This window comes from Sorex fumeus, unplaced genomic scaffold (assembly GCF_029834395.1).
Source record: "Sorex fumeus unplaced genomic scaffold, SorFum_2.1 ptg000002l, whole genome shotgun sequence".
NCBI classification, from domain to species: Eukaryota; Metazoa; Chordata; class Mammalia; order Eulipotyphla; family Soricidae; genus Sorex; species Sorex fumeus.
This window is the reverse complement of record NW_026606059.1, coordinates 31,837,258-31,847,654: the sequence shown is the minus strand read 5'-3', so window position 1 is coordinate 31,847,654 and position 10,397 is coordinate 31,837,258. Positions and strand designations below refer to the sequence as shown.

Here is a 10,397-nt window from a genome sequence, read left to right as displayed (position 1 = left end):
TCCTCTCCCATCCCCATTCTCCCCGAAAACAAGGATGCCTCTGGGAAATTCGATTTAGTAGTAGTTTCTGGATGGTGATTGAAAAGGCTAAACATGGCATCCTAGTTGGCTTCCAAAAGATTCATGGCTCATGCGTAAAGTCCTGCGGGCTGGCGTTTACGTTTACTTTTTACGTTTTGTGAGGGGCGTTCTCTAGCGTTCGGAAGAGGCTACGGGACTTTCGTGTTTATAGTAAATGGCATCGATATGAACTGTATTTTGATACTTTACAGTTCAGTCTTAGGCATTGCCCCCTGGAGCCACCTCTACCCGCAGGGCTGAATTAATTTTAGCAGCCCTGTTTTCTCCCACATTGTTAACGCTGTTTTTGGTACTCTCGTCTGTTACCCCGCGCGGTGTGCTAAGTTAATTCCAAATCACAGGTACCAAATGTTTGTTTCCCTAAAACCTAGCTTAGATGTTGGGCGCATTTTGGAGGTGAAGGGAAGATAACAATAGTTCTTCATAGCCTTGCAGGTCGGTACCGACTTGCCAGGCTCATCTTTTTTTAATCACCGTAAAACTTCCTTTGGCCTTGCCTAAATTCGTCCCCATCCCCCATCTCCTGTTAGTCCATAAAACCAGTTTAGAGAGCTTTATATGAAACTAACTGCTCTCCCTAGTGATTATTCCTTTCACCAGTATCTGTAGGTGCTTCTGTAACTGTTGCACTGCAGTAATATGTCAACTTTAAAGGTTATTTTACTCTGTCAGCAGTTCCGTTCATTTTGAGTGTTGTCCTTCATTTCCAGTATGATGTGTTGCACATAGCTAAAAGCATTAGAATCAGCCAGTTCACACTCCCTCATCTGTGGTTGTTGTTGTTTGGTCACATCTGGCAATGCTCAGGGGTTACTCCTGGCTCTGCGCTCAGGAATTACTCCTGGCAGTGCTTGGGGGACCATAAGGGATGCTGGGGATAGAACCCGAGTCGACTGAGTGCAAAGCAAACGCCCTACCGGCTGTACTATTGCTCCGACCTCTCATCTGTGGTTTTGACGTTTATTTTCCATTGATAATTTGCTTTAATCCTTCTTACAAAGTAATTAGGGAAAGGACTTACAGTTTCACTCGTCAGGAAAGCCAGAAGACCCTTTCTAATGGTAGCTAATGTATGTATTTCTAATGGTTTTTCAGTATTGGAGTGGACTAAATGATTTGTTGAAATTGGCAAGAAAAGCCCAGGACAAAACTTTACCCAGACTCTAGGGGGAAATAGGAATGCCCTGGACATGTATGCTGATTTTCCTTTTTCACTTTTTGGAGCCACACCGTGCGCTTGCTCAGGGCTAACTCCTAGCTTTGTGTTCAGAGATCCCTCCTGGCGGTGCTGGAACACTATATGTAGTGCCAAGGGACCCATTCCATGCAAGATAGTCCCATAAGCCCTTTACTATCACTGCCCCTATGCTGTCACTGTTAGCCGTCTCCGTTTCTTCCAAGTCTCTGACCCTGTTCTGCTGGGGCTCGCAAGGTTTAGTAGGATTGAATCGGTTTAACCAGGGAATTATCCTGGACGCCTCACCAGCTCCCTGGAGGATCAGAACTTGGTGGTCCCTTACCCACCCTCCTAAGTATCTCCAGCCGGGCAAGGCGCCCAGTTGGTTGTGCGGCCTCCGGGGCGGCAGGGGGCGCGATGGGCCGCGCGGTCTCCCGCCGACCGTCTCCCGCGGCCCTCGAGTGGGGGCGGAGCTGCGCTTGGCGGTTGGCGCGGGGCGAGCGGAGGGCTCGGCCTCAGAGGTGGAGCCGGGACGGGCAGGCTTGTCACACGGCTTCCTAGCGGAGCGGCCGCCGCCACCGCTTTCAGCTGCGACTAGTCTTGCTAGGACGCAGTGTGGCGCCGCAGACTCGAGCCTGCTCTCCCGAGTAAGCGTTCGGCGGCGGCGGCGGCGGCTGGGGAGCAGGCTGGCGGGGTGTCCCCGGGCCGGGTGCGCGGCCCCGGACTGCGGCGGGGACTCCGGGATGGGGTGAGGGGGCGTCTCGCGGCCGGCAGGCTTACGGGGTTCCCAGCCCGGTGGGTCTCGCGGCCTCCGGGTGGGAGGAACATTTCCCTGCGGGGGGGGGCGGGGTTTGTGGGTGGTGGTTGGTGGCGGATTTTAGCGGCGGGGGCTCCCCGTGGGTGGGCGGGGGGGGGGGTCGTGCTGAGGGGGTGGCTGGCCCGCGGGGAGTGCCCTGGGGACGGGGTTTGGACTCTCCTGGCCGCAGCGGCAGTCGCCGCCTCGGGTGCTGTGGAGACCTCGGTTGCCAGACAACGCGCTGACGCTTCCGAACTCGGCTGCCACCCACGGCGCCGGAGCGGAGCGGGGCCGCGTCCCCGCCCCGCCTCCCGCCCGCTCGCCCTCCCCCGCGGCGCGCTTGCTGAGCCGGCCCGGCTGTTCCCTCTCACTTGGGTCTAGCTAATGATTAACGCTGGCTTCGGAACCCACCGCCGGTCCCGGAGTTTTTGCTTTGCAAGTCAGATTTAATCGCCCCATGTGGTCGGATGCTGTTACTCTCCGATGGCTCTTTGATTTTAGGATCGTTAACTGAGATTTGAGTCTAGGTTACAGTAGTGCTGGTGATGGGACGCAGCTTTGGGGAAAGGCTGGATCTCAAGAATATAGGATGAATAGTTTGCTTTGGATTTCGGGGACACCATTCTCTTTATTTAAAAACTTTCGGGGCTTGGGCGGTGGGGGGGGGGGCTGTTGAGGGACTCCGAAGCTGCGCTTAGGGGATACTTCCGGAGATCTTGTCCTTTGGAGTTGGTTCAGAGGATACGGATACTCCCTCAAGAACTGCAGTGCCAGGGACCACCAGGGCCACTCTAAGCGGTGCAGGGAGCGAACTGGCCACGCTGAACCCTTACATCTGGAGGTCCTGGGGGTGCAGTGTTGTTCCTGGGAACTAACGGAGTACATCTTATTTAAACCCTGTGCTATCCGGCCCTTTTAGATTTTAGCAGAGCCATTGTTCAACGATCCAATAAGTGAGGTACATTGTGGCAAAAATAAGGATGTGACCATAGATTATGTTATCAGAACATTAATCTTATCTCTTTTACTGCTTACTTTGTTAATGTAGAGGGCTGTTTTTGAGATACATTGTTGCAATAATGCTTTTTAGTAATACAATCTATTTAAGGTACGTTGTTGCAAAGTAAGGATATAACTATAGATTATGTCATCAGCACATTTGTTAATCCTATCCCTTTACTGCTTAGTTTGTTAATGTTGTAGAGTTAGGTATAGTGATACTACTAACGGTAGTACCTCCTTTTGATGGTCTTTTGATGGTACAATTGCCTTTAAAATAAAAATTTTAAGATTTTGGAGTAGTTCTAAAGTAGACCACCGTTTGGTTTTCAAACACCTCAGAAAATGCAAGAGTCTAATATAACTAATATGAGTTTGCAAAATATAAGTTCACTTCATATGACAAAAGACATACTGACAGCAAAACGAAATTCTATGGAAATCAGTAAGATTCTGGTGACTTTTCTGTAAGTCTTTCTTAGAGGACCTTGACTTGTAGTTAACTAACTATTGAAATGCTCCCTCAGGATAAAGGTTATTTTTGGACCTTCAGCATAGGAGAAGAGCTATTTTTGGTAGTGATTTGAAAGAGGAAAATTTTAGTTGTTTTTTAAAAAAAATGTTGTCAGATGTGACTAAACAAACTCAGAGCAGACTTTTATTGGATGAGGGGCGGGCAAGGTGGGTGCACACTTGGTTGTGCTGTCTGGCAAATGGAACCTGGCTCTCCCGCTTGTAAAGCATGTGACTCCTGCCTTGGAGCCATTTCTCCAGCCCTCAGATAGTCTTTTAAATGTTCTGACTTTTGATTGCTTTTTTTTTTTTTTTGTTAGCCACATTTGGCAGTGCTCAGGACTTATTTCTGACTCTGTGCTTGGGGGACTATGGGGTGCCAGGGATCAAACCTGGGCTGACTGTATATAAGGCAGACACCCTTCCTGCTGTACTATCTCACCATAACCCTGCCAATACGGGCTGTTTCCAGACTCTAGATATGTGCCTTTCTCACAGGCATGAGATGATGTCTCATTGTTTTGAATTGCATTTCCCTAATCATGTGTGACAATTAGCACTTTTCCAAATGCCTGTTGGCCATCCACTTTTGGGAAAGTGTCTGTTCATCTCCTTGTCCCATTTATGGATGGGGTTGTTGGTTTTGTTTTGTTTTGTTTTTGTGAGTGCTTTATAGTCATTTATAGATCTTGGATACCAATGCTTTTCTGTTGTATTGTGTGAAGATACTTTCTCCCTTTCTGTAGGGTGTCTTTCATTTAGAATGTGAGTTCCTTTTTCTTTTTCTTTTGGGCTACACCCTTAGGGGACCATATGGAATACCAACCAGATGGCTGCATGCAAGGCCAATGCCCTGTTTGCTGTACTATTTGCTGTGGCTGGTAGAGTATATATATATATTTTTTTTTTTCTTTTGCAGTGCAGATTTTTAATTTAATGTAGCCTATTTGTTTTTGTTGCTTCATCACTGTGGTCATCTCATTGAAGACTCCTCTGTAGTTATTTTCATGGAAAGTTATGCCAATGATTTTTTTCCCAGTGTATATTATTGATTCTGGACTAATCTTGAGGTTTTTTTAAATACATATCCACTTAGTTTGCTTTTGTGAATGGTGTGAGCTATGGTTCTCACTTGATTTTTTTTTACATGTGGCTATCCAATTCTCCCATCACCATATGTTCAGGAGATTTTTCTATGCTTTAGGTAGGGTGTTTGCCTTGCACGCGGATGTCCAGGTTCGATTCCTCCGTCTTGGAGAACCTGGCAAGCTATCGAGAGTATCTCGCCCACACGGCAAAGCCTGGCAAGCTAACCGTGATGTATTCGATATGCCAAACACAGTAACAAGTCTCACAATGATGACGTTACTGGTGCCCACTCGAGCAAAATTGATGAACAATGGGAGGATAGTGCTACGGTGCTAGTTTATATATTTAGCTTCTTTATCATAAATTAGCTGCCCATAAATCTAGGGGCTTAATTTAGGACTCTCAATTCGGTTCCATTGTTGTGCAGGTCAATATTTATTTCAGTATTATGCAATTTTGATTATTATTGTTTTGTAGTAAAATTCAAAGTTGGCAAATGCAATGCCTCCCATCCTTGCTACCCCCCATTCCTTACAATTGCTTGGACAATTTGGGGGAGTTTTATAGTTCCATACAAATTTTAGTAGTTTTTCCATATCTTTGAAAAAAGTCATTACGTAGATATTGTAGTGAATCTTTGGGTAGGAAGGTCAGAAAATTGTTTGCTTGATACCTCCACTAGATCCTTTATGAGTACTTCCCTTTTATTCCTAATTCCTTTCGACTAGAGTATGAGACATTTTGACAGTGGCGTTATCTAAATTCTAGGGTAAAGATCACAGCTTACATTTTGCATCCTCTAACATCTAGAATAATGTGTGACTTTTAGTAGGTGACTTATTTTTTATTCTTCAAGCTTTCATTGGGAAATAAATTTGCACTGCCCTCTTTCTGTTGTTGTTTGTTTTTTGGGCCACATCCAGTGATGCTCAGGAGTTATTCCTGGCTCTGAGCTTAGGAATTACTCCTGGTAGGAGGTGTGTGTGTGGGGGGGGTGGGGACACACTTTCATTGGAAAGCAGACGGGACCCAGGTCAGCTGCATGCAAGGCAAGTGTGGCTCTCTTATATATCTCATATATATATATATATATATTAGATATTTCACAGATACTCTGTAGCTATCTCTTCAGCCCCAATTACACTCCTGAAGGAACAAGATGGGAACAACCTGCGTGCAAGGCAAATGCCTTACCCTGTGAACTATCTGTCTGGCCCCAAGTACTATAATTCTGAAGGAAAAAGATGAGAGCAACATCTTTTTTTCTCTTTGTGATTGATAAAATTGGGAGGGGAAATTTGACATATTTCTGGGTTTTCTCTCTCTTTTTAGACTGGCCTAGCAGAATGATTCTGTTCTATATATTTATATCTATGTATGTTGAGCTTAAAAGGGTTAAAATTAGGGTTTAACGATATTGTAGGTTATGACAGCCATGTATCAATTACTGTTGATTATAGCTCAGTATACTTGGGGGCTTTAACAACAATAGCACGAAGGATGAATTGCTGAGTGATTTATAAAATGGTTATAGAAATATGAATTAATAGATCAGTTTGATTTTTTTAGTTTTAGTTTCTATCAATGTGTCACTTAATGCATTTTAATTTTATAATCTAATTTCCATTTTTCTGTAGCACTGTAGCAATTGTTCATTGATTTGCTCAAGCGGGCACCAGTAACGTCTCCATTGTGAGACTTGTTACTGTTTTTGGCATGTTGAATATGCCATGGGGAGCTTGCCAGGCTCTGCCATGCAGGCAGGATACTCTTGGTAGCTTGCTCGGCTAACCGAGAGGGATGGAAGAATCGAACCTGGGTCGGCCACATGCAAGGCAAACGCCTTACCCACTGTACTATCGTTCCGGCCCTCCACTTTTCTAGATAATGAAATTGAAGAATAGAGAATTAAACATTTTGAATTCAGTTACATAGCGATGAAATTAGATTTGAAATTAATTCTTTCAGTGAAATAGATTTTCTTACCATTGTTTATCCTCTATGTCCAGATGGATAGTACAGTGAATAAGGCACTTGCCTTGCATTGCAGCTGACTCAGATTCCATCCTTACCATCCTACATTGTCCCCTGAGCATGCCAGGAGTAAGCCCTGAGCGCACCACTGAGTATGCCCCAAAACCGAAAAACTTTGTCTTCTATATACATTTGCACAGCTATTGGAAGCAAAAACTGGTAATAATACAGTGATAAAAGATTGTGAGTGAGAAATAAGAATCCTGTTTTAGGGGTCTAGATAAATAACCCATTGGTAAAACGTCTTTATGTTTATGAACCCTTGTCTGGTTTTTTTCTCTGGCAGCATAAAGGCCTTCCCGTTGATCGTCGATTTGCTCGAGCGGGCCCAGTAACGTCTCCATTGGAGACTTTGTTGTTACTGTGTCTGGCATATGTCTGGCAGCATATTAAAAAAAAATGGAATCCCATTTATGCTTTTTCAATTTTTCTTGTATTTTAATAATTATAAACTTTCTTACTGTATTTTACACTTAGGCTGCATCTATTGTTTGGTTTCTTTGATTCATTAAGTAATTCTTGAATTATTTTGTAGTTGAGAAATATTTTATATAGTGACTCGCGTTAAGGAATGAGAAAGAGAAAAATAGCTAGGACAGCTCGAAGACTTGCTTTGTACTGTTACCAAGATCTTGTTGCTAGGGAGTGGACTGATACTATTGCTTAGGCTCCAAGTTCTTCTGTTGGAGATAAACAATTGCACAGAATATCAACATCAGATAAGACTGCTCTGTGTCCATGGATTAAGAGGAAGAACAAAACCACTTCATAATAATGTCTGAAAACAGCCATGAGTGTTGTCCAAGCCACAAAAATCCCCTTTCAGTTGATATGAGTGATTATTGCTTTTTACCAGTTGCAGCTTTTAGCCTTATCCTATAGGTAAGATTTCCTAAACTGTCCAGTCATAGAATTATCTTCACTTCCTACAGTATCTGATCTTGAGCAAAAATCAGCCCTTAAACGCTCCCCTGGATTCCTTAAGACAAGCAGAAATCCCCTAAGTCTTTTCTAAAACTTTTTAACTAAAACACTCTCTGGAGATCTCTATGGTGAATATTGATGCACTTCAATGCAATGAGGAATAAATTCATCTCTTTAAACTATAGTGGTGTTCTTGGTCATATTTGTCTTGGATCTATGCCAGGAGAAAGGTTATTAATGTCTTTGATTTAAACGTAATGTTGAGATATTTTTTATCTGGTTAAATAGCACAAAATTAGAAATTATGCATCTGATAAATCTAATGTTTTATTGATGACACACAGATAGTATCTGTCACTTTAAAATGTGCTTGTATTTTGTGCTTATGAGAAGTCAATTCTAGAATTTTATTTATTTACCTTTTTGGCTTTCTTTGGGCCACACCTGGCGATGCTCAGAGATGACTCTGGGCTCTGCACTCAGGATTTACTCCTGGTGGTGCTTGGGGGACCATATGGGATGCTGGGGATTGAACGTGAGTTAGCTGCATGCAAGGCAGGAGTCCTATCCGCTGTGATACTGCTCTGATCCCCAATTCTAGGATTTTAAATTGTTAACAAAAGAAAATATTTGGGCAAGGAGATAGATTAAGAGGGCCCAGGTTTGAGTCCCAGCACCACATGGTCGCCTGAGCATCACTGGATATGGTCTTCAGTTCCCCCCCGCACAACTGTGGTGGCGCTGACATCCCTGTCATTGCTGGGCCTGAGCCTACAGAATTGCATCCTCTGACTCTTGCATTGACTCACAGGCCTGGTTGGCTGAGAATCACTAGTGGACCATTCCCATCCCCCAAGAAAAATGGCTGGCATCCCCCTCCCCCGCCCCCCGTCACCCTATATAAATACTAAGTAAATTAAAGGTATTAGAACTAAAACCATAAGATACAGCAATGAAAGCAAGCAAAACACTCACATGCCAATAGCTCAGTGGTGTCATTGGCGATTTGCCTCCATCAGCAAGAGAAAAACGGGGCTGAATAGTACACCTGTAGAGTGATTGTCTAGTACATGGTTGACCCAGGTTAGATCCTCAGCATATCACATATGGTACCCAAGGCTTCCCAGGAGTAAGCCCTGTGCATCATTGGGTGTGACCCAAAAGCAATGAACCAGAAAAGAAAACAAAATGTTTTATTAAATAGATATGTTAGACAAAGTTTTTATTTCCTAATCTTTAAAGCCAAAGCATAAGTTTTGTAGTTGATAATGTCATTGAAATAGCACAAACTAAAAAAAGTATTAAACTAATTTATCTTTGGAAACAATGTTTTCTCATATGTACTATGCTGTATAATCTTTAATCTGTCTTGGGAATTACATTTCTATAAACAGATGTATAGTGCTAGTTTGAATCATCTCTAAAAAGTGTACATACATTTGCAAAACAATAGAAACACGCAGTCAAATAACTCTAGATCCTTACTCTACATAAAAAGCTTACTATCTCTTTAATTCATATCCTCATTGTATATGTGTCAGAGATCATAATTTTGTCACTGAGCATAAACTTTACAGTTCAGAAACCAGTATCAAAAATGAATTAAAAATATTTGATAATCAACTTACTATAAGTTGATAATCAATCACAAAAACAAATCATCCTGTTAATCGTCGATTGCCTTGAGCAGATCCCAGTAACGTCTCCTTCATCCTAGCCCTGAGATTATATTCAAGGCTCTTTAGGAGAATGAGACCCATCATTGTTACTGGTATCTTACATATTGGGTACGCCACAGGGAGTTTGCCAGACTCTGCCGTGTGGGCAGGCTACATTCAGTAGCCTGCCAGTTTGTCCAAAGTAGGAATGAGATAATAAGATGTCATTACAGGATGTCGCGCAGCCGCAGGAGACTGCACTGTTCTCTTCCGGGAGCTGGGCTTTTTAGTCTCTGGGTCTTGGCCGTTGATGGGATTACATGGCACCAGGGGGCCAGTTGGTGGGTGTGACCCCCACCTACTGGAAGTTGGAGGATCTGGGTGGAGAATGCTCGGCCCAAATCCGAGTAGGCTTGGAGATCTCGGCCCCGGAACCCGTGTGGCTTTGTCCCTCTACCAGTACCTTCATGTGTGCGGAGAGTGGTCTCAGCATGGTGGTGGCTGGTCCTGGAGGTCTTTGGCTGCCGGATCAACAAAATATTTAATAATCAACTTACTATTCAAAAAGAAATGTAATGGTACAACTTATAGACTCCACAGAATTTTGAAGCATTCAAATATGGAAAATACTATCTTCTGTTTGCGTTTAGGAGTCCTATATGGACCCCTGTGCCCAGCAGGAGTGATCCCTGTGTGTAGAGCCTGGAGTAGCCCCGAACATAACAGGGTGTGCCCAATATCCCCCCCCCCCCCGCAATAAAAAAGAAATATAAAATGGAATTATATCAAACCAAAAGCCTTGCAGTGAAATAAATTTATTAAAACAGAAAGATATCTGAACTGGAAAGATAGGACAGTGGGTAAGGTACTTACCTTGTACTTGGCTGGACCGGGTTCAATCCCCAGCACCACATACAGTCTCCTAAACCTCACCAGGTGTCATCACTGAACACAGAGCCAGGAGTAACCCCTGAATATCACTCAGTGTGACCCCAAAAAACAAAGATATCCTATGGTATAGAATCATATCTGATATCAAACATCTGACAAAGGCTAATACCCTGGGAACATAAAAAACTCATAAAATTCAATATAAAACAATCCCATAAAAAAAACCTGAGTGGAT

At 43.6% G+C, this 10,397-nt stretch overlaps 1 protein-coding gene across 10 annotated transcripts in view; it reads left to right on the top strand.

Annotated features, from left to right (window-relative positions):
- Window positions 1-1,739: 1,739 nt before the first annotated feature.
- The window catches only part of CSPP1 (centrosome and spindle pole associated protein 1), a 110,048-nt gene continuing 101,390 nt past the window's right edge, over window positions 1,740-10,397 (top strand). For 9 of the 10 annotated variants that reach the window (XM_056110420.1, XM_056110415.1, XM_056110434.1 and 6 more), the window contains exon 1: window positions 1,740-1,905. The gene's annotated coding sequence lies outside the window, so the exon portion shown is untranslated. The remainder of the gene's footprint in view (window positions 1,906-10,397) is intronic. The other variant, XM_056110441.1, reaches the window with a different exon arrangement.